This window comes from Sorex araneus, chromosome 6, assembly GCF_027595985.1.
Source record: "Sorex araneus isolate mSorAra2 chromosome 6, mSorAra2.pri, whole genome shotgun sequence".
Lineage (NCBI taxonomy): Eukaryota > Metazoa > Chordata > Mammalia > Eulipotyphla > Soricidae > Sorex > Sorex araneus.
Window position 1 is genome coordinate 20,350,946 of NC_073307.1, and position 25,365 is coordinate 20,376,310.

Here is a 25,365-nt window from a genome sequence, read left to right on the forward strand (position 1 = left end):
GTCCGTGCAGCTGTTGCTCTCGGCTTTACTAGCTTCTGATCACAGCACAGCCAATGGCTGTCCAAACCGGGTAAACTGTTTTGTACCTGGAAGAAAATTTGCATTGAGCAGCTCAACTCCCCAGCCTGTCAAATGTATTAATAGCGATGTCCTCATTCTGGAGAGTTAGGTAAAGGTTGAAAGTTTGTTGCCAGAGCAACAGCGGACTCGCCTTTTTAATTCCTGTTCTGAAAAAAGTCCTTGGGAATTGAGAAGCCAATTAGGATACTCATAGAAGGTGAAGTCATCCTATCTGCGGCCGACTGGGTCCCACAGCAACTGGCAAACAGCTAGGAGTAAGCTGCTCCGAGCAGCCTGCCCAGAAACCTAGGGAAGGAGGAAAGACCTGTAATGTCTTAGGAGTCAGAGCAAAATGGAAGGGTGCCGAAAGGGGGTATGCAGAGGCTTGCAGGAACTAATCAGTAGGAAGAAAGAATATTTTTTAGGAACCTGGGATCCAGTAGATACACTGCTAGGGGAATTGGCCAATTAGCCTGTTGATATGTACAAATCCTTTATCCCCAGAGACTGCAAATGCTTGGGAAGCAGCTAGCTTGCCCTTTATGCTTATGATAACAGGCAGTATATTTACTAAGTATGATTTATGTATACTAGTTATGTGTTTTTATGTAATCCCTGACTTAATCCTTTCAACAGTTATGAAATGCACATTCCTTTTTTTTGCAGAGAATAAATTATTGACTGAATACAGTTGAAAGTCATAGACTAAAAGGGGTATATTAAGGCAGAGCAATATAATGTATATATACATAGGTATATACATAGGTAATAAGATATATACATACTTATGTATATATAAATATATAATGTATAATAAGCATATAACGGGTATATATACATATACAAATCCGACAATCATTACCTTTTCACATTTTAATAACCTCTGCGTTTTTCTTTTACACATTTATAGGCAGTGTGCTTTCTTTTCTTAGTTAAAGAAACAAATCATGGTCAGTATTTCTAAATCATGTTTTGAGGACAATTTACAGGATCATAGATTAGGACAACTATGTATTAAAGGTTATCTGAGTTTTCTAATATTTGTGTATGGTGGTTATATTTATGTAGGTTTAAAAATATCTGACAATTTTTCTTTTTCAGAAAAACTAACATAATTTAAAAAACGATTTTAATAACCTTAATTATAAAATAAGCTTGGATTTCCAAGTCAGTCAAATGCCTAGAATATATTTTCTGTTCTTCATGTTATCTATTTTTGTCATATCAAGAAACAGAGACTAGAGAGATTATCTCCCTCCCCCCCAAAATCCTCCACCTAGTATTCCTGAAAGAACTCAATTTTGTCTGACCCCGAATGTCTATGCTCTTAATCAGAACACTGTACTGCTTCTAGGTAATGTAGTGGGTACATCAAATGAACATAAGTGCTTTCTTTTGAATTTTAAAGGAAATGGAACTGCAAATTACATATATATGTCTATATTTAAAATGACTTGATAGAAATTTGGTAAATGCTTGTTCAGAGTTCCTTTATAATCATGAGTATAAGCATGTATGACAATGAATTAAGGCACTTGGCTTGTTTGCTGCTGTTCTCAGTTTGATCCCTGACACTGCATATGGTTTCCCAAACACTGCCAGGAAAGAAGTGACCACTGAGCACAGAATTAGGCATAGCTCCTGAGCACTACTGGGTATGGCCCCAAACTCAAAATTAAATAAAAAGGAAGATATTTCACCCAGCAATTAATACCTTATGTAGAAGCTTTTGACATGTTTGAGGGTCTTGTTTTTATTGTTATATAATTGACATATTTCAGCTGTATTACCACAGTAAATCTAGCATCACCACACATCACTGTCATCACTGTCACCCTGCTGCTCATCGATTTGCTTGAGCGGGCACCAGTAACATCTCCATTGTGAGACTTGTTACTGTTTTTGGCATATCAAATACACCACGGGTAGCTTGCCAGGCTCTGCCCTGCAGCAGGATACTCTCAGTAGCTTGCCTACAAGAGGACCGGAGAAATTGAACCCGGGTAGGCCGCATGCAAGGCAAATGCCCTACCCACTGTGCTGTCGCTCCAGCCCTTAAAATAAATTATTGCGGTCCTGCTACGGAGGCAGACTGAAGGAGTGGTTGGGAAAAAGTGACATGGTGGCTGGATTGGTGCTAGAATACTGAATGCCTGTAATAAGCATCATGAATAGTTTTGTAAACCAAGGTGTTTAAATGAAGCAAGAAAACAAACAAATCAGCTTAATTTGATGTATCATCAAATCGATAGCAGCTGTTACACGTGTTAAGTGTGTTATGCATGGTGTAGTATCACCACATATAGCTATATTTTTTTCTTGAGATGAAAACTTAACATCTATGTTCAGCAGTCTTCAAATATATAATATAACTAGCTATAGTCACTATATAGAATATAATAATGTAATCATTTCTAGGTAATCCATCCCAAATGCATAAATTAAAGTAAAATATATTCTAGTCAATTTAAATACAAGAAATGCTGCTCTTTAACTGGATTCCTCTAAATCTTAATCTAGCTAGTCCCCATGGTATGTATTAGTAATTGCTTGATGGAATTAACCTTCAAAATATGTATTACTTCTGTAAACTTTGAGACCATTAAGCATTGTGGTAGAAAAAGCTTCATTCTTGAGTCTGGATTGATACTACAGCAGTTGAGTGCTTTGCTTGCATGAAATTGACTCGAGTTTAATTCCTGACACCCCATATGGTCCCTTGAACCCCGCCCACCAGGAGTGATCCTTAAGCACAGAGCCAGGAGTAAGCCCTGAGCACTGCAGGGTGTGGCCCCAACCCATCTCCCCAAAATCTTCATTCTTTCCATTGAGAGAACTGGGACCTTCAGAGTTAAAAGGGCAGATTTCTTTACCCAAATCTAGATATTGGAAAGAGGGGCAAACTACAGATAGTAGAATACTGTGCAATTTAGGGAGAACATTTTTTCCCCAAACTATATATACAAGCTTTTAAGCCCCCAGAAGTCATATTGTGTATATTTTAGGTTACATGAGATAATAAAGTATTAATAATCGCCCTTTACTTATCCACTGATTCATCTCAACCAAACTGTAACCAGGCTTCTTCCCCAACCCCTCACAGAGCCCTGAATTTTATTTTTCTCCAAACTCAAGGTCCCTGAAATGTTAAACATTTCTACTTAATGAGCCTTTCTGAGATTGGTCTACTACAGAGAAAATAATTTCCTGCTGAAGCATGCTGCTTATGTTGTCAGCTCAGTTTCATGCCTTTCACAAAAGTTCCTTCTAGTCCTACTTACCCTCTCCTTATTTAAAAAACAAACAATAACAACAAAAGTGGGTGGGGAGTTGGTACGTGGATAAGACACTTGCCTTGCATCAGCTGACCCCACTTCGATCCCTGTGCCACATAAGGTTCCCAAGCACTGCCACAAGTGAACCCTGAGCACAGAACCAGGAGTAGCCCCTGAGCACTATAAGGTGTGGCCCCAAAACCCAGGATAAAATCTAGAAAAGAGGGGATTCTCTTGTTAGATTTTGAGACACTTGGAGATTTTATGTTCAGAGTTCTGCCACACCAGTAGTATTTCCTTTTTCTTTTTTTTTTTAAATTATTTTTGGCTTTTCAGGTCATACCCAGCAATGCTCAGGGGTTATTCCTGGCTCTGCACTTAGGAATTAGTCCTGGAGGTGCTTGGGAATGCCAGGGATCAAACCCAGGTCGGCTGCGTGCAAGGCAAGTGCCCTCCCCGCTGTACTACTGCTTCAGTCCCCTGTGATAGTATTTCTTATGGGATCTTCCCCCTCCCTAAGTCTGAAATTGCTTATGTTTGACATGATAAATAATAGTAAGTGATTATGTAGTCATGAAGATTTACCATATTTGTTACATTTGTGAGCCTTCATTCATTTGTGTTGGTCATGTATATTTTATAGTCACATAATATATAATAGTATGTGGTATGTACACTAATATGATGGTATATTAGTAGAGTGGGTTGAATTATATATGCTTTATGCTACTCTCCCTCAAATATATATTGTATCCTAATCTCTGGCTTGTATGAATGTGACCAATTTTGAAAATAGGTTCTTTGCAAGTGAAATCAAGGTAAAGACTTACTGAATTAGGGTGAACCCTCAAAGTTCAATGACTCTTTTCCTTATTAGAAGACATTTGGGACACATACACACACACACACACACGAGAAGGTCATATGTGACACAGACTGGATTGATACTGCTGCCAGCCTGGGAATGCCAAGTGTTATGACAGCTGATCCCCAGATTCTATAAGAGCCAAGAAAGAATTCTCCTAAAGTCTTCAGAGGGAGGAAGATTGATGACTAGATTTTGCACCCAGCCTCCAGAATTATGAGGAATTTTTTTGGTTTATTTTTTACTCCTTCTTGTCTGTGGTAAGCTGTTAGGCAACCATAGAAAATAATACAGCAGAATGACTTGACATATGCTGCAAAAATTTGGCTTGCCCTAGGGCTAAAGAGATAGGTCAAGTGGTAGAACATATTTCTAGTATGTGAGAAATCCTGAGATTGATCCCATGTACTTCATGGCCCTAGTTAGAACTGTGACCCTTTTTTAAGTCTTGTCTTCCTTTTGAAGTTCATCTGCATTCCTGTATAGTCCTGCGATTTCAGATAGTGTTTTGTTTTTGTTTATATTTTGTGCAGTTTATAGTTCTGCAAGAGTGCTAACACCCCTAAACTATAAATGTAACTCCTATTTACCTCTTATGGGACATTCTCTCATTATTTCATAACTCAATTACAGTGACCATCCACAACTGTCCAGAATAGTTCCCTTTTAAGATCTTTTTATTTCTTTTATTTTTCTCTGCCTGGTATTTGATCATAACTCTTCATTTACATGAGTGTTTCAAATTATTAAATTTATTAAATTATTATCTTATATGTCAGAAATAAAAACATGTCTCTAAAAATTAATAATCCACTGGTATTCGCTTAAAATCATATTGAATGTGGAAGTTGGCAGGAATTGACATCCTTTCATATTGAATCTTTCTATTAAACAATATGAATTTTCTTGTATTTAGTTTTGCTTCGTCAGAGTTTTGTAGTTTTCTTCATATAGCTCATGTGCATATTTTATTTGATTTACACCCAAGTATTATTTTTTCAGATGCTAATGTAATGGCATTGTGGTGTTTTTTTTTAATTCCACTTGTTCATTGATAGTATGTAGAAAAGTGATTTGACATTTGTATTTCAGACTTCTATCCTTCAACCTTACTGTAACTGCTTCCAAGAGAGGGTTTTTTCATCAGTTCTTTCTTTTATTCATTTTTTGCTTATGATATTTGGGGCGGTCACACCCAATGGCTGCTCTCTGCTTGAGGAACTAGGCAGTTCCAGGGATCCAGTCCAGGCCTTCCACATGCAAAGCATGTGCTCCAGACTATTGTGTTATCTTTCTGGTCCCTGTGATAATCTGTTCATAGACAACTGCATCATCTTTAAGCAAAAGTACTTTATTTTTTCTTTCCAATCATGTACCTTCTGGCGTTGGTGATGTAGTGTGAGCAGAACTGCTTTCCAATGAGTATACCTTTTCTTGTTTTATTGCATTAACTAGTACTTGGAGTATTTAAAAGCTGTGGTGAGAAGGCAGGTGTGTTAGTACAGAGGGTAGGGCACGTGCCTTATATGTGGCAAACCCAGGTTCAATACCTGGCACCCAAAAAAATCCCCCAACCCCTGCCAGGAGTGATCCCTGAGAGCAGAACCAGGAATAAATAAAAGCCCTTAAGCACTGCTGGGTGTGGCACATACACACACACACACACACACAGAAGTAAATGGTGAGAGGAAACAGGAAACATCTTTGCCTGCTCCCGGTCTTGGTGAGAAAACAAAAGAAGACTTTTAAATGAGGAGTGACTATTTTGTATGCTGCAATAATGGTGACTGCATGTCATAAATCTGTCAAAATCCACATAATCACATAATGTACAGTACAAAGTGAACCCTGGTCTAAACTGGGGGCTTTGAGAGAAAATACTGTGTTGCTGTTGGTCCATGATAAACTGCTCTAGTGGAGATCAAGTACGATAGTGGGATATTCTTCATGGGGAGACTGTGCCTGTGTTCAGGTGGGGATATATTATCTCAGGCTCACTTTTGTGTAAACCTAAACCTTCTCTAAAATGTCATCTATTTTCGGATTTATACACTGAAGGAGTTTGGTATTGTGACACTGTTACCTGGGTGCCAATTTTATTTTGTTTGTTGAAAAATCTACTCAGACAAGCCAGAGAATTGTAACCGGATTTGTTAGTGGATAAAGTATATTTACTCCACATTCTGTTCTATTAGATTGTTTCCTGTTTAAAAAATTAGTTTTGACTAAAAGCTATTCTAATTTTAATATGTGTCACTGTGTCACTTGAGCCTATTTATTTACATTTACTTCATAGGTTTATATGCTTCTGAAATTTTTTTGCTGAGACTTTTTTCACATTTTTCCACTTACTTCAGAAAAAAAATTTCAAGACAAGAATATTGGAGAATTTCCTCATTTGTTGTTTCTATTACTGTATACAAACTTTAAGTCCTGGAGTTTTCATATGTATGATGCTTATTGTTGTTGTCATATTTGTTTATAAGTATTATGGTTATTCTAATATTCTTTTATATATATTTAAGACGGAGCTGTTTTGGGAAGCATACGTATTTTAAAACTTGAGATCACACCTGTAGTTTAAAACTTTCCTATTTCCAGGTTGTATACTTCCATTGTCTCTTAATGCATTCATTTTGACAGAAACAGGAGACTTTGGGGCTCTAGAAGTCTTTCTTAGGCAACTGGGTTTATTGCAGCTGCTCTCGACCTACCATCTGCTCCTTTAATGACAATGCCTCTCATTGTTTGCCATATGGGTTTGTGTATAATGTTTCATTTTCCACAGTCACATAAGAAGCTGTAATATAAACCAGTACCATTTATAGACTAAGTTCATATTTCACTCTTATTATAGACAGATGGCTTTCATGTTCTTTATAATTCTTATTTGTTTCCATGTTGACCCCATAATATAGGTTATGGGAGTCTTTCCATTAAATTTGACAACTGTTTAGAAAACTTCCCAATTTAATCAAATGAAACAGGATAAAGTAAGAATTCTTCTAACTTATGTCTTTTCATGATTGAAGACAGTTCAAGTAACCCCAAATTTAGCACCTAAATTTTAATTTAAATTGATATTTTGAAAATAAGGATTTATTCCTTAAACAAATCATAACTGTTTTTCAGTGTTAAAATCCACAAATGAGTACAATGATATGAATACTGATTATTAAGTGAATTAGACACCAAGGCCATATTTGTTTCCTAGATATGTCTATTTTTCTGAGATTATTAAATTTGTTCTAGAAAAAAGTTAGCTTTACTCCATTTGCTAGAATTGATTTTATACTTTAATTCATATATCTATATACATCTGTGTAGCAGTCACTAATTTGAAAATGTGGAGTGATACTAAATTAGGAAAAATATATCATCACTTCTAAAAATCATATTTACTGTACTCTTTAGTGTTTTTATAATAACATTTTATTTTATTTATTTTTTTTTGCTTTTTGGGTCACACTTGGCAATACACAGGGGTTACTCCTGGCTCTGCACTCAGGAATTACCCCTGGTGGTGCTCAGGGGACCATATGGGATGCTGGGAATTGAACCCGGGTCGGCCGCGTGCAAGACAAACACCCTACCCGCTGTGCTATTGCTCCAGCCCCTTATAATAACATTTGAAGCATTTTATTACCCCTTTTATTCTGTTATGTTTTTCTTCCTAATTCTCAAACTGTGTCTACTTAGTAACCTAAAGGGCTCCCCATCTGAGGTTGGATATAGCACTGCACTGTAGCACTGTCATCCCATTGTTCATTGATTTGCTCAAGCGGGCACCAGTAATGTCTCCATTGTGAGACTTGCTGTTACTTTTTTTGGCATATCGAATATGCCACGGGTAGCTTGCCAGGGTCTGCTGTGCAAGAGAGATACTCTCGGTAGCTTACCGGGCTCTAGCCTGAGAGGGATGGAGGAATCTAACCTGGGTCGACTGGTTGCAAGGCAAATGCCCTACCTGCTGTGCTATCGCTCCAATCCAGGTTGGATATAAATATTTCTTATTTTATCTTTCTGTACCAGGAATGGGTCTGTCATGCTGTGGGTCTCTATCACACTATCTCTGTCCAGGTGTGGGTCTGTCACACTGTGGGTTTCTGTCCAGGTGTGGGTCTGCCACACTCTAAATGAATGTAAATATAATGATTCATCATTGTATAAAAGCTCATAGTGTGAAAAGTACAGAATAAAATAACCATACCAGGAGTTTTCTTATTTTCAACTCTGATACTTTATATTAGACCTGAAAGAAAATGAAAAGAAGCAAGAATTTCCCTTGTAAAAATCTTAATACAAATACTTAGTGCTTTATAAACATAGTTGCATGTGTTTTTTTATATTCTGTAAGTTGAAATCAAAGTAGTACTCAACTCCAGAGTATTTGGCTAACGGAATAGAGCATCGTTCATATTTCTTTTAGTTACATGTACTGGGAAGGGATAGCTCAGGGATAGACCATTTGACTGCAAATGTACTCTGAAGATATTTCAGTTACTACTTCTAAATAAAAAATATGCAGAATACTTTCTAAGTAATTATATAATAAGGTGTATTGGGTAAATGATTGAGAAAATTTGTGTTTCTGTGAATTATTGGGTAGGAGTTAACTCTGGAAAGTCTGCATTTTCCATAGCGTGTGAAAATTGCCAGATACCCCCAAAAGACAAATAATAAGGGGCTCTTAAAAATAAACACATACCCCAGAAACCTGAAGTCCAAGATCCAAATCCTCCAACTTGTTTTCTAAAGAATTTAAGGGTCTTTATCCAGAAAAAGGTCCTTTCTAAACTTTATCTGAAGCAATTTCCTGATTCACCACCAGGAGGCAGATGGAATCCACTCTTTGGAGCCAAGCCCCCCAACCCCGCCCTACCGGAAGTTGTCATGGATAGGAAACCTCTGGCCACGCCCATAGTTCAGCACCCGAGACGCGGACAGCGACACCGCCCAGTTTAGTCCCATGACTCGCTGCAGAGATTTTCACCTGACAAAGGAATTGACCAATCCCACCTGGTTCCAACAGACGCGTGACTGACGAACCTACAGTGCCAGATATGGAGGGGGGATACGGTAGGAATTCTTGATTTGTGACGATTAAACTGGCAGAGGAACCAGTTGATCATAAAAGATATTCCATATTACAAAATCATTTTAATTTTTCTTTCTTACTACCTGTCAGATCCTAAAGTGCACATTTGTAAATGCTGTCTTATTGCATGACAGATAGTAGAGTATCCAACCTCTGTGCATTGGTTCATTCCGACAAAATGCGTAGGACAGCAAAGGCGGTACTAAAGTCTGTGTGAATTATGGCAGTTGGTACCTCATCTTGCACAAAGCTGCTGTCAGCTTTCCTGAGAAGTCAGTGTTAGGAACAAAATGCTTACAGTCTTTCAATTATAGTATGTCTCAAAAACACAAACAGCAGCTCTCTTTGTTCATTTGAATTTTGTTTTAGACAGTCTCGGGCTATTTTTGAAGCAAAAGTGTGCTCTAGAAGTGATAGTTTAGGTGTCATTTTTTTCCTCAGTTGCATAGCAACACATTAGACAAAAAGAACACATTTTCAGGTTTTAATTTTCATCTTAGAATGACAAAAACCAAGGACAATGAAAATGGGCTCAGGACCAGCATAGTATGCAATTAGTATCGGTGTTTAAGTCTTCATTAAGAAGGTAGAGGGAGAACAGTAGCTATTTAAAGTGAACAAATAAGGGCTGACAAATTAAGCTAGAGCTGTAGCTGTAATTCATGTTCTTCTGATTTCCTTCTCACTGTTTGAGCTGTGATAATTCAGGTCTTCGACCAGCAGAGGGCGAGTAAACTGCATTTTTCATCTCTAAGAATCCCTCCCCCATCCCCTTACCTCCCCCCCCCTCCCGTGCCCTGGGGAAATTAATTTACTAGGCTCTTCAAATATAGACCATGGAAGGTGTAGAGGGAGCGCTGCGGATCTTGGCAGAGTGCCCGCCTTGTCAGCCTTGGGTGTGTGGCTGCTCTGGCTTCTCCTGGTTTAGGACTGCAGAGGGGCACTGCAGTAGTTATTTGGGGGGCAGGGCAGGTAGTGGCAGCATGGGTGAAAAGCAGCCCCACCCTTAGAAATTATGGATATTTGGGATCACTAACCTCAGTGAATTGCAAAACCACTGTTGAGATGAGGACTGTCATTTAAGGAAGATTTCAAAGAGGCAAGATGCCTTTTATTTCTCAGACACAGTAAACTGGAGCAGCAACAATAAGGGATTTGCTCCACTGTGCTACTCGAGGAACAAAAGTTGGGGTGGGGGAAGGGTGGGTCTGGGATAAAGAGGAAAGGCTGAGTCATCCCTACTATAGAACAAGCAAAGCAAATCACTCAGGGAGTGAGACAATGAGAGGAAGAATGACCAAACGCTGGACAGAGCAATAAAGCATGCTATACAAAGTTAATTTATTGTCGGGTGGAACCCTCTGAATTCAGGACAGGCATTCCATTTAACTTCATTGTGTGTGTGTGTGTGTGTGTGTGTGTGTGTGTGTGAGTGTAGGGGCACAGGGAAGCTGTATTGCATTGTGAGATTTTGAAGAATCTCCTTGGGCAGACAGCCAGAAGCCCCATTAATTGGACATGCATGTTCTCTTCTACATATTTTTGTCTCAGGATTCATCTGACTGGATTTCAAACTGGTAAAATTAAATATTTTCTGGGGATCATGAACCTAAATTTTATGTAGCCTTGCATTTTCCTCTCCTTTAGTTATTATATTATCTAGATGTGTTTAAACATCATCTTTTCATTAATAAATTAAAGTGAGTATGATACTCATAATGCTGGTATGGAGGGGACAGGAATAAAGTGTCCTTATAGGATATATGAATACTTGAAAAAGAACCATTTGACCTGCAGTTTCATAATCTTTCTGTGCTATGATGTTTTATATTGCACACCATTATTTTTGTAGAATTATGTACATCAAGACTTACAAATTTTCCATGCATATACTAAACTTCATGTATGCTGCACCAGGATCCACACAAGTATATAAAATTGAATAATATCATTTACCCTAGAATCCAGAATTAATTTTAAAAAGCTGATGTGTGCTGAAAGTAGACTATAGACCGAACATGATGGCCACTTAATACCTGTATTACAAACCACAACACCCTAAAGGAGAGAGAGAGAGTAAAAGGGAATGCCCCTGTCACAGAGGCGGGGGGGCGGGGGGGGCAGGGGTGGAGAGGGGCATAAATGGGAGGGAGGGATACTGGGAACATTGGTGGTGGACAAAGAGCACTACAGTCACTACACATGAATTACTCTGCCTTGCCATCTATTTCTAATATAAATTTATTTCTTATCAATCTATGCTGAACTGTTTTCACTGCCCAGAATGCATTTTGGCCAGCTCTTTGCAGGACAGACTTCCTCTAATCCTTCAGCTCTCAGATTAATGACACCTTTTAGGAGAAGCTTTCTCTAACCTTTCAGTCTAATGTTCCTTGTGTTATTTTTCATATTTGCCATTTAACAAATTACAAAAAAGTAGTGCTTTTAGACAACACAAAATCATTATAGCAGACTTTTGACCCAAGTCTGAGATAGGTCTCTGGACTGAAACCAGCTAGGAGAGAAAGCTTTTCTGGAGGATCCAAGAGACCCCATTCCCTTTCTATGAGAGAAAGATAAAATAGATAAAAACCAAGCAGAAAAAAAAACAAGCAGAATTGCTAGGTGTCTAAACATAAGCCTAAAGGCTGCCATTTATTTGCTCTTCCTAAAAATACAGAATGAACTTCTGCAGGGCGCATAGTACATGGGAAAGAGCAGAGTACAAGATAGTGTTGTGCCCTCAAAGAATTAACATTATAGTTGATGCCCACAGTCACAGATAATTACATTGAATGTTTGAAATGGTATGATATTATAAAAAAAAGGGGGTGGAGGAGAGTAGTACAGTGAGTAAACAAAAATCTAAGGTGAAGATTCGCTGTGGGAATATTTAACAGATTGGATTCCTATTATATAGGGTGACTTGGAATAGAGATTATGCCATGATTGATGGTCTGTATATATAAATTCACAATTCCTTGCTATTAGGTCAAAAACAGATTTTTCTCACTGTAATTATGAAAACCTAGAGGAAATCTAGTTTTTTCATAGTTTTTGAAGGGGTTTGAAAGTCATTAAGAAATATTAAAGCAAGTCTCCCTATTTTCTTATTCTATTTGTTTTCTTCTGGGGTTTTTTTTTGGGGGGGGGGCACATCTGACAGTGCTCCGGGCTTGCTTCTGGGTCTGTGCTCAGGGATCACTCCTGGTGGGCTCGGGGAACCATATGAAGTGCCAGGGAAACCCCGATCTTCCGAATGCAAGGCAAGCAAACCCTCTCTGTACTCTTGCTCTAGCCCCACTACTTTCATTTTCTGACTTTGCTTTGTGATAATGGAAATTGTTTTATATTCTTCCCCTCTTCTCAAGTCCTAGATGCCTACTCTGCCTTGAAGTAGAAGAGTGGCCTTCCTTTGTGGACAGCTCTTTTAACTTCTTCCTGGCTCATCTAAACCAGTGGCTTTCAGACATATTTCCAGGCCTCCATGGGATGCACTGATGTTTGCACACAGTTCTTAGTGTTATCCATGTTTATACGAGAAGTGGGCAGTTTTCAGCTATTGCTGTTTTGATTACCAGGCTTGTACATCTTGCAAATTCTCCACTTCACAGAACCACAGGGAAACAATACACACAGGGTTAGCACCAATGGAAGAATGGAAAGAAAAATGTAAACTCATATGATTATTATTTATTTTTATTTTTATTTTATTGAATCACCATGAAAAAATACAACGATTTCAGGTTTAAGTCTCAGTCATATAATGATTAAACCCCCATCCCTTCACCAGTGCACATGTTCCACCACCAAGAACCCCAATATACCCCTTTCCCACCCATCCCCCGCCTAAGTAGCTAATGGTCTTCACTTTATTCTCTCTATACTTTGAATACATTCAATATTTCAATAGAGAACTCACTATTATTGTTTGGAATTTTCCCCCAACAATAAGGCCTGCTGAAAAGGCGTCATTTAATAATTTCTTTTCATTGCTGAGAATGAAGACTCTATGAGCTCGCGCGGCCGCAACAGCAGCCGCGTGGTTTTGGATTTCTGATATTTTAGTTCAGTTCAGTCTAGATGCATTTCTGTAAGAAGCCGCTCTGGGTGCCAAAATGGGTTAGAAGACCTCTCGGATCATAGTCTTTAGGAGCAGAGGGTCCGTTGTGCGCAGCAGCTCCGGATCTTATCTAGGCGGAGGGCGTGCCAGTAACGCCTCCCTCCCATGATCATATGATTATTTTTCTATCCTTTAGGATGACCTGCTTTAGTACTTCTTAATGACTTTCAAACCCCTTTAAAATTGATTATTTATTCACTTGTGTCATTTGTATCACTTGTCATCCCGTTGTTCATCGATTTGTTCGAATGGGCGCCAGTAATGTCTCCAATCGTCTCTGTCACATGCTAGTGTAGCCTAATGGCGTCTGCTCGCTCCAGGAACACGAAGAGCATCAAACCATTCATGGCAATTGGAGGCCACCCTAAAAGCCTCCATCCCTCTTGGAGAGCCTGGCAAGCTACCAAGAGTATCCCTCTCGCACAGCAGAGCCTGGCAAGCTACCCGTGGCATATTCAATATGCCAAAAACAGTAACAACAATGGGCCTCATTCCCGTGACCCTGGAAAAGCCCCCAAAACGGCAACATTAAAAAGAACAAACAAGGAGAGGCTGACAATATCTTAGGGCCAACCTAGGCTGCCAAAACAGAGAAGGACTAAAATGACTGTTTGATTATTTATTATTATGGGTAAATGATCAGTTGTAATTTTCACGTGTAAAGGTAATTTATGCAGTAATTAACATTTATTAAGGATTGTATGTTAGCTGACAAATATTGCCATCAGGTGACAGCTTTATTAATCTTTAAAAAATTTTCTTTCAGATCATTTTAGAAACATTTTTTCAATTTTTTATTCCTACTCCCTAGTCCTTCTCATCACTGTTGCTTTTGCCATGGCTGGGTTTGCTGTGGTGCTTACTGAGGGTCCTCACACACCTGCCACAGTGCTCCTTACATTTGCACTCCTTTAGTTGTGGTGCTTGCTCATGTGCTCTCTGGGGCTCACGCTTTAGTTGAGGTACACAAGTTATGTTTGTGTGCTTGCTGGGGGATCACTGCTGTGCTCACACATGTGCTCATAAGAGGTAGTCCTTCCTGGCTATGGTGCTTGTATATCTCTTTGAGTTGCATTGTTTGCAGTGTTACCTTTGGATGGTGTCCCCTCACACACTTGGATGTTGCCAGAAATCGCTGCAGTTCCAGGGATCATAGGCTACAGAGCAGCCGCCATGATAGTGCTCAGTACATGTGCGGCACAGGGATTTGAACTCATGACCAAGCATTTCCAAGGCAGTTGATCTATGTCCTCATGCTGTGCCCCTGGGTAAAGGATCATTTCTTAAAAAACATTCTCTTACCTCTTTCAACATTTTCCAACAGAACTAATTGTTCATTAATTCACTCTCATGAACTTCTGTGAATTCCGTACAAATTAAGCCCTTTCCCTTATGCCAATTCTTCAAAAATATCACTGTATCACTGTCATCCCATTGTTCATTAATTTGCTTGAGTGGGTACCAGTAATGTCTCCATTAGTCCACCCCTGAGATTTTAGCAGCCTCTCTTTTTTTAAATTTTTTTAATTAGAGAATCACTGTGATGTACAGCTACAAACTTATTAACTTTTGTGTTTGCATTTCACTCATACAGTGATTGTTTATCCATCCCTCCACCAGTGCCCATTCACTTCCACCAATGGTCCCAGTATCCCTCTCACCACCCCCGCCCCATCCCTTACCACCCCACCCTGCCTCTGTGGCAGGGAATTCCCATTTGTTCTCTCTCCTTTTGGGTGTTGTAGCTTGCAATAGAGGTATTGAGTGGCCTTCATGTTCAGTCTATAGTCTGCTTTCGTCTCGCATTTTCCAACCCAAATGGGTCCTCCCAACATCCTCTACTTGATGTTTCCTTCTCTATCTGAGCTGCCTTTGCTCCCAGCATGTGAGGCCAGTTTCCAAGCTGTGGGACAGATCTCCTGGTCCTTATCTCTACTATTCTTGGGTGTTAGCCTCCCACTCTGTTATTTTATATTCCACAAATGAGTGTGATCTTTCTATGTCTGTCTCTCTCTTTCTGACTCATTTCACTTAACATGATACTTTCCATGTTGACCCACTTATATGCAAATTTCACGACTTCATCTTTTCTAACAGCTGCATAGTATTCCATTGTCTTGATGTACCAAATTGTAAACAGTGTTAGCAACCTCTCTTTACTTGTTCTTCCCAGCGGTGCTGCATTGGAGGCTCTTTCAGGGTCAGAGGATTGAGACCCATCATTGTTACTGTATTTGGCATATAGAATATGCCATGTAGAGCTTGCCAGGCTCTGCCATGCAGGCAGGATGCTCTTGGTACCTTGCCAGGCTCTCTGAGAGGGAGAACTAGGTTATAAGAGGTCGCGCAGCCACAAGCTCCCAGAAGCATTATTTTATAGTCTCTGGATCTTGGCAGTTGATGGGATTACATGGGCTGGGGGCAGCTTGTGGGGTGTGGCTGCCAAGATACTGGAAAATGGGGAGTTGGTGGAGGAGGCCCAGTCCTAATCCGAGCAGGCTTGGAGATCTCAGCCCTGGGTCCCGCACACCTGGGTTCCTTTGCTGGTTCCTTCATGCGTGAGGCTCGTCTGAACGTGTGGAGAGGGGCCTTGAGCATGGCTGTGGCTGTGTTCTGGAGGTCTTCGGCTGCCGGGGCTCTCCTCGGGTCGGGGAGGGAAACTCAGCCTGCCCTGCTCCAAGGGGCCCCGGTGAAGACAGCCAGGCACAGAGCAAGAGACTCTGCATCGCTCTCTTCCGGGAGCATTGTTTTATAGTCTCTATAGTCTATAAAGAGACTCTCCTCAAAAATAATCACGATAAATATAATTTATTGATAAATATGTATTAGATGATGCATTACTTCTGATTGGATCTGACTATGACGCTGAAAGAAATACATTGTTTCTGAAATTTAATAACTCAAGATAACATAATTGATGTTTACCCTCTTTTATTCTTGAACATCTGTGTGGAAGAGGTAAAAATAGATTGTGTATGGGCAGTTAAAATTGCAATTTTTTCTGCCTAAGGAGCTTATGAGACAACTAGTACAGATCTCATCTAGCATATGAGGAAACTGAGCCCACCCCCTTCCCCAATTGGTTGCAAATAAGTTTTCCTGGAAATCAGGCTGACTCCACTTGTGCTTTTCTCATTCCTGCAGGCTGCCATAGCCCCTCGTGAGAGTGATTTTTGACCTTGAAAATTTGAGATCCACGGCCTAAAACTCCTAGTCAATTAACAAATATTTATAGAATTCCTGTGATGTTTCAGGATTGCTGTATATTTTACTGACATAGCAGTGAATAAATTTAGTCTGGGAACTCAGGAAGAAATCAGCCCACCAATACCAGTTCCCACCTGGAGACTTGGAGGCCTTTGTAGAACTGGACACATTTGAACTTGGGAGTTTGGGGTAGTGGTGGTGTGTGAGAGAGAAAGAGAGAGCAGCTTAAAGTTGAGTTTCTTAAGATATAATTTCCACTTATAGCAGTTACCCTTTTAAGGTATACATACATAATCACTTAGCTACTACCATAATCAAGATGCAGAATATTTTCAAAACATTATCTCACACACCCACTCCTAACCTGCAGCCTCTGTTAACCTTGGTCTGATTCTGTTCTTATAAAAAAAAAAAAACTTCAAAGTCCCTTTTGTATCAAGCACTATTTAGCATAACACTTTAAAATTCATCTATGATTTTACATTTATCATGAGTTAGTTCCTATTCATTTGTTTCTTGTGTTTTGTAATTGAAATCACTTTTATATTTAACACAAAGACCAGGTGAAAAAGATTTTCAACCACAGTGGAGAGCCTAGTGGGAGAGTTTCCTGCATCAAAGGAAGACTTTGAAAGGGATCCACCTCAGTGTTAGATGAGCCAGATATAATTTTTACCCCAGGAATTACAAAATTATCAATCCCCAGCCAGGCGGGAGGATATGGGTAGGAATCATCACTGAGATTTTGGAACCCCTCTGGCCTTCATATAGTTTTGTAGTTTATGTGTTTGGAAGTTGTGGGGAGAACCTTAAATTGAAGATTAAACTTTTTATTGCTGTCAGCCTTCTCTCGAAGCTTTTCTCTGGAAAAAACAAGTTATCTCTAGAAGAACCCACTTTTACTTTAGACTTCAAAGTTTCCAAATATAGTGAGTAACTCACCTTAAAAACTAAACATCAAAGAAACAGATAAAAGGTGGAAGCTAAAACTGCTGCAGCAGATATGCAGTGACTTCAAATAATAGAATTGTCCAGGCCAAAATATAAGTGACCCTATTTATAGTAAATGACAGGTTTGAAAATGGTAGTAACAAGGTCCATGGAGAACAAGGGAAGAAGGGAAACTAAGCAACAGATAGATGGCGAACAGCTCCGTAAAGAAAAATAAGGAGGAGAGTGCTGGGAGGCTGGTGGAGCGTCTTGCTTCCCAGAGAAGTAACCGCTGAGTAAAAGCCAGATATGGGTAAAGGAACAAGACCTGAGGATTTAAGATTAATTGCTCCTGGCTATGATGGGGAAGAGATTTGAAGGACACTGATCAAGAATGTGCATTTGGGGGCTGGAGAGATGGTACAGCAGGTAATGCGCTTTTCTTGCACGTGGTAAACCTGGTTTTGATACCCTACACCCCATATAGTTCCTTCAAGCACTACGAGGAGTTATTGCTGAATGCAGAGCTAGGAATAACCCCTGAGCATCACCAGGTATGACCCCAAAACTGAAAAAAAAATTGTTTTGCTTTTAGGAAGGTTGACTTTGAGGTGCTAATTAATTAGGTAGCCATATGGAGATGGTGAATAGGCAGAGGAAAATGCAAATCTGATGTTCAAGAAAGAAGTCATTATAATAAAATTTAAAGAGTGTTTCAGTGAATAAGTGATTTGTAAATCTCTGAGATTGGATTTGAAATAACTAAGAAAGTGAGGAGATAAAATCGATAAAGAAGTGTAAGAAGTAATCCTTGCAGTGGTCCCCGCATGAAGACGTTGTGATGAGGAGGAGCCAACCAAGAAGACTGAGGAGAACCAACTATAGAGGAGGAAAACCAGTTATGTGTGAAAACTTGGAAAGAAAGTATTTAAGGGGCTGGGAGAGAGCTTGTCTTGCATGCTACTGACCAAAGTTTGAGTCCCAGCACCCCATATGGTTCCCCGCCACCAGTACCACCAGGAGTAAATTCCTCAGGGTGTGGCCCAGAAACAAAAGGTTTTAGGGACAAAGTGATAGTGCAGAAGGTAGGTGATTGCCTCGCATGTAGCTAACCTGGGCTTAATCCTTGGCCACCCCATAGATCCCCAGAGCCCCACCTGGAGGGATCCCTGAACACTGCCAGATGTGCCCCCGACCAAAAAAAAAAATCACTATCACTGTCATCCTGTTGCTCATTGATTTGCTCAAGTGGGCACCAGTAACGTCTCCTATTGTGAGACTTGTTTCTGTTTTTGGCATATCGAATATGCCACGGGGAGCTTGCCAGGCTCTCTGAGAGGGACAGAGGAATCGAACCCGGGCCAGCCACTTGGAAGGCAAAGGCCCTACACACTGTGCTATTGCTTGGATAACAAAAAAATACAAACATAATAAAAGGTTTCCTCATTGATACTCAAAAGAACAAGAGAGATGGATAGAGAAAAATTTTATTTGGAAAAAGATAGCTACTTAAGAAGGAAGTCTAGAATTAGAAAAAAATATTTGGAAATTCCTGCCATTGTAGATGTTACTGATGAACAACATATATGGATGCTAAATCCACTGGGTAAAATCATCTTGAGTTCCTGATAATCAAGTTCTCATACTCTTACTACATTGCAAGTTATGGATATATTTCTACAAATGGAACACCTGTTCCTTCCTCATCCAAGTGATCAAACTTCACATCACCAACAGTGCAGCAGCTTTGCGCAATATGCCTTCTGATAGGATTAATATATGGATGTGGGGGACTGTGTGGGCAGGTGTGTCTGTATGTGTAGTACTCTTGCCAGGAAATGTTTAATCCTGTCTGCTCATGAGAGGAAAGAATTAGACAAGTTCAAAATGTGAAATATTTTATAGGATAGCTACTGAGAATCTTTTAAGTCAATTATATAAAAAAAATATATAAGTAGGGAAACCATTTGTACTTGAAAGTTGCAGAAGGTTTAAGGATTCGAACCGGGTGGCCATGCATTTGCACAGCCGCTTTGCTGCTGAACGACCAAGATTCAGAGCCAGCTAGATTACTTCTGAACCCAGCAAGTGCTTGCGGCCATGTCCCCAGACTGTGAACTAAGCTTTTGCCCCACATCGGCTAAGGGGGGAAATATCCTTCCTCTTTGGTTTTTCTTCCCTCTGGGGGGAAGCGGCGTGGTGTACGCCATCTTATGGACATTTAAACAGTTATGAATTTGGTGGTGTGGGAAAAAAAATGTGTTTTGAACTTGAAACAGTGGGACGCTTGGGCAGTCTCGGGCTGGGGCTGGTACCGGCTCCGGGTCACGCTCCTCTGAGATTCGAACCAGGTGGCCATGCGTTTGCACAGCCGCTTTGCTGCTGAACGACCAAGATTTAGATCCAGCTAGATTACTTCTGAACCCAGCAAGTGCTTGCAGCCATGTCCCCAGACTGTGAACTAAGCTTTTGCTTTATGCTGCCCCAGGAAGGGAAATGATGAAATTTCCCACTTAAATCTCCATGTACTTAATTACTAAAACACAGTGGCCGTGCGACCTTATACCTCTTCATTCTCATTAGTGGAGAACTAATTATCAAATGTTTCCTTGTCAATAGGGCCGTATTTTGGGGGGATAAACTCCAAGAAGAATAGTGAGTTCTGTGTTGAAACCCCAACAACAATAGTGAGTTTTGGGTTGAAATATGGAATGTAATCAAAGTAAAGAGAAAATGAAGTGAATTTTATCAGTTATGCAGGTGGGGGTGGAGGGTGGGGGATGGGGAGGTGGGAGGTGTACTGGTTTTGGTTTTTTTTTTTTTGGTGGTGGAATATGGGCACTGGTGAAGGGACGGGTGTTTGAGCATTGTATAACTGAGACATAAGCCTGAGAACGTTGTAATTTTCCACATGGTGATTCAATAAAATAAATTTTAAAAAAAGAAAGATACAGAAGGTTTATTATTAACAAATGCAATGACTAAAACAATTGGATTCTGGATTGGAAGAAAATGATGCATTATGGTGACAAATGATGAAATTTGAATATGGACTGTATATAAGGTGGAAGGATTAAAATGTTATTTTTTTCTGAAAACATAATTATGTACGAGACTGTGTTAATTCTTAAGGAGATGTATATTGCATTATTTAATAGTGGTGTGTCATGATGTTTAAAATTTAATTCAATTGGCACACCAAAATGTATGTAGAGAGAAGGAAAGAGGAAAGGAAGGAAGGAGAGGGAAAGCAGAGACAAATGTTAAGATACTGCCCAATGTTAAGAAATGGTCAGTCTTGATGTAAGGAATATGGATGTTCTTTCTTAATAATCTTTCAACTTTTCTGAAAACTAAAAATGTGAAAAGTGGGGCAAGAGAGATAGTGCAAGGGTTAAAGTGTTTGTTTTGCATGTAGCCACCTATGGTTTATTTAACCCAGAGTAGCATCTGAACACTGCAGGATGTAGCCCCCGCCACACACACACCCCAACTCCCATAAATTAAATGAAACATTATAAGTATCTCTACAAGCCAAGTACTAAGTTTTTAAATAAACATTAGTGATTTCAAATTAAATCATTAAATTTATGAGTACTATGAGTATTATGATTATTAGTTGCTAGTTGTTTACATGTAATTTGGGGGCGGGGCATGGATTTGGGGCCACACCCAGCAGTGCTCAGGGCTTGCTTCTGACTCTTCTCAGGGGTCATTCCTGGTAGTTCTGGGGGACCGTGGGTTCAGAACGTGAGTGTGCACGATGCGTTGTTTGGTGGCTAAGAACCGCTTCCCAGGCCTCCCCAGCAGATGAACAAATAGATGGGGAACCATGCACAGATTGTCAAAATGGCACATTTATTGCAGAGCTGTTAGCACAGTTATAGAATATCTGAAGGGGTTTGAGGTACAAGACTGCATGTATGTGTGATTGATCATTTACAGAGATCACTCATTCCAGTGGAGGCAATTCTCTTGGGGATTAACTTGAGGAGATGCTCTGTCTCCCAGGAACATCTTGTATCACTTGTATCACTTGTCTTCCCGTTGATCTTCGATTTGCTCAGAGCGGGCGCCAGTAATGTCTCCATTTGTCCCTGTCACATGCTAATGTAGCCCAATGATATCTGCTCGCTCCAGGAACAGGAAGAGCCTCAAACCATTCATTCAGTGTTTTACGAAGAAGTCTGACCATCTTGTTGGTGGGCGGCCACATGGTCTTTTGATGTCCCGTGGAATCCAGTCGGTAACAGCTCTAGTCCAGCGGTTGTCTCTGAATCGCATTACATTTCTGGCCCATCTGATTTTTGATGTCTTGGCAAATGAGACAGCGTCCCTGATTCTTGACCGTCAACGGAGGTCGGAGCTCCGGATTCCTTCTCTCACTTGAGTGAGACATGATACTCCTAGTATAGCTCTTTCGATTCCTCTTTGGGATACCAGAATAGTGTTCTCATTCTGTTTGCGTAGGGCCCAGGTCTCTGAGGCATAAGTTAGCGCAGGAAGAACGGTGGAATTTGAAAGATGTGCCTGGAGTTGGAGGTCCTTCGTCCTCTTAACCACTTCTTCGACGCTCTTGAAGGGGTTCCATGCTGCTCTCTTTCTCCTGCAAAGTTCTGGAGCCAAGTTGTTCCTCATGTTGAGTTCTCGACCCAGGTACACACACACAGCTGCTACATTCAGAGATGTTCGTTCCATTGAGAACAAGTAGAGCGTCAGGGACTAGTTCATTTTTCAGGAGCATCGTCTTATTGAGGTTCAGCTGCAGTCCGACCTTTCCACATTCACAGTCAAAGTTGGCCAGCATTTGTGCCACTTGTCTGTTTGGCATTATGAGAACGATGTCATCAGCAAAGCAGAGGTGGTGTAGTTGCTGACCGTCTATCTTCACTCCCATTCCTTCCCATTCCAGTGGTCACATGACATTCTTGAGGGTGGTACTGAAGAGTTTTGGTGAAATGATATCAACCTGCCGAACCCCTCTCTTTACATCAATGATCACTTGCTTATTGAATGGTGAGATCCTGGTGGTAAATCCAGGGACATTTATATTGCTTTTATCTTTTCCTTAACTGTACATATTAAAAATTAAGTTTACTTTTTATTAATACTTGCAGTTATTTGGATAAACACAGTTAGAGATATAGATTCCAAAACATAGTTCTCTGGGCTCCAAGGGCAAGCAAAACTTTTACCATTAATCCCAGACTAGGTCCTCAGGCTGGTTCAGCTTGTCCTTCCCCATGGGGTCCTGTTTCTTAAGACATAACAGCTTATACCAGGACCATGCTTTTATGCTTTCTATATTGTCCCATTTCAATGTGGGGGTAGCTTTGCTGCTTGCCCAGGGCCCATCCAATGTACATGGCGATACCTCTCTTTTTGGGGTGTTAGGAACTATAGCAACCAAAGCCTGAGTCAAATAATTATTACAGATGCCCAGGAATAAATATATTTTAGAGTCTATCAACTCCCAAATATTAGGAGAATAGCATTAATGTCTGTGTTTAAGCAAAGAACATTGCTCTATAGTAAAATATGAAAAGGTTATAGGGGAAATAGAGAACTAAGTAATTCACTTCAAATAAAAAGTCCAGAATCACTAGAAGTTTTGGCTTATAAGTAACCAAGACTGACTTGGGGATGTAACAATGAGAGGTAAAGCACAAAGGAAAGGTTAAAGATAAACTCAGAGGATTAGGGATGCTCACAAGAGCACTGTAAGCTTTTCTAGGAGGAGGAAAAGGTGCAATTTGCTGATGAAGCTTTAAACACTTAGGGTCAATATTCAATAGGGGACCATATGCAGTACTGGGGATCAAACCAGGACCAGCTGCATGCAAGGCAAGCAACCTACCTGCTACCATCTCTCCAGCATAAATGAAATCATTTTTAAAACTAAAGGGGGGAACAAAAGTTTAGGAGGGAATATAAGTAAAGAAACTCTTTTAAGAATTTTTTTTTTGCTTTTTGGGTCACACCTGGCAATGCACAGGGGTTACTCCTGGCTTTGCACTCAGGAATTACCCCTGGTCATGCTCAGGGGACCATATGGGACGCTGGGATTTGAACCCGGGTCAGCCGCGTGCAAGGCAAACGCCCTACCCGCTGTGCTATCTCTCCAGCCCCTAAGAAGTTTTTTGATAGAGAAGATAAATGAGAAGAAATTCTCCTGGAAGGAAAAATTAGGTCAATAGATGATTATTTTAAGATGCGAGAAACAACAATATGCTTCTATGCTGATAATAAAGATCCCATAGAAAGGAGAAAATTGATGGCATAGGGCAAGAAGAAAGCATTGTCTTTGGATATACAACATGGGGGAAGGTAGGAGGGTACTTGGGCACAAGTGAAAGGAGACAGTTCATCTAGGAGTCATAGAGAGTGAGGTTGGGTTGTAAGGGACACAGATCAGAGGTGAGCACTCATGGGCACTCAGTGAGCAGAGACCATGCTCTGGTAGAGCAGCTGGAGATGTGCTGAAGTTTAGGGAAGAAGCAGAATCCAATGCCATCATGATAAAATGGATGTAAATACAAGGGTTAGGACAGTAAGGAAAACACAGTGTGACTACCAGGCAACATTAAGGGGCATTTAGAATCTGTAATCCATAGATATAAAATAAGAATAACCAGAAACATTGTGATGTTTCCTATCATTTTATGTAAATATAGGCCTGGCATCAGCAAAGTTCTAGATTTATGAAAGGGGGTTGGGGCTTGTAAGCAAGTATGTATGTTATGTTTTTATTTGAGGCCACTCCTGTTGGTGCTAAAGGGCTTCTTCTGGTCCTGTGTTCTAGGATCACTTCCAGCTATGCCCAGGGCACCATGCAATAGTGGGGACCAAACCTAGGCCTCCTGCATGAAAAGGATCCCCTAGCACATTGAGCCCAGGCAAGTGAGACATCAGAAAGCAATGAATGGAATGACTAGAATAATTGTCCACTGGCTTTTAGCTGGATGAGAAGGACTTAATGGGTATATATGTGTGTGGTGGGAAGTGAGGTGGGTGATGATGAAAATTAATAGAACTCATTGTATATATTAGAGTGGTAGATTTTCTTTTGGGGGGTAAGGGAAGGCACACCTGACAATGTTCAGAGATTACTTCTGGATTTGCAACAGGAATTACTCCTGGTGGTGCTCTGGGGACCTTAAGGGATGCTGCGCATCAAACCTGGGTTGGACACATGCAAAGCAAACCCCCTCTCTGCTGTACTATCACTGCCCCCTGATATTTTTAGGTTTGGACCCTAGAGGAACTAAACTGGAAAATGAAAGGAAATAGCTAGACAGCCAGATGCTTGAAGTTGATATAAAACTTCTGTGTATATGTTAACAAAAAAAATCTTTGACTTGGATTAGAGGAAGTAAAATGGCTTGAATATTGGCTAACTGGAGTAGAAAAGGTCAATGAATAGAAAGACTAGGATACTGGGAGAATATTTATGTGAATATTGAAACTGTTTAGAATTTTAACTGGAGTAGTATTAGGAGAATGACTAATCAGCTGTTAAAATCCTGAAGAAATGAGGAAGAATACTTGGGGTCAGTGGGCAACTATCCCAAGAAAAGGACAGAGGGAGGTTAAACTTGATGACATGCGATTCTAAACTGTCTGTTGTCAAGTTAAAGGGAAGAAGGGTGAGCTGGATGTGACAGTGAATGGCAAGGAAGAGGATCTATTTCTAGGCCTCTTTCTAGAGCAAAAGATAACCTACAACTGTATTCTGAGAAAAAGATGTAAGTAATGTCCTCAGGGGAGCTGGGGCACCATGCAGAGCTAGGGATCGAACCCAGGCCTC

At 40.2% G+C, this 25,365-nt stretch overlaps 1 long non-coding RNA gene across 1 annotated transcript in view; it reads left to right on the forward strand.

Annotated features, from left to right (window-relative positions):
- The first annotated feature begins 9,140 nt into the window (after positions 1-9,140).
- Positions 9,141-25,365, forward strand: part of LOC129406118 (uncharacterized) — a 38,872-nt gene continuing 22,647 nt past the window's right edge. The window contains exon 1 of the long non-coding RNA XR_008630804.1: positions 9,141-9,279. This is a non-coding gene — a long non-coding RNA (uncharacterized LOC129406118). The remainder of the gene's footprint in view (positions 9,280-25,365) is intronic.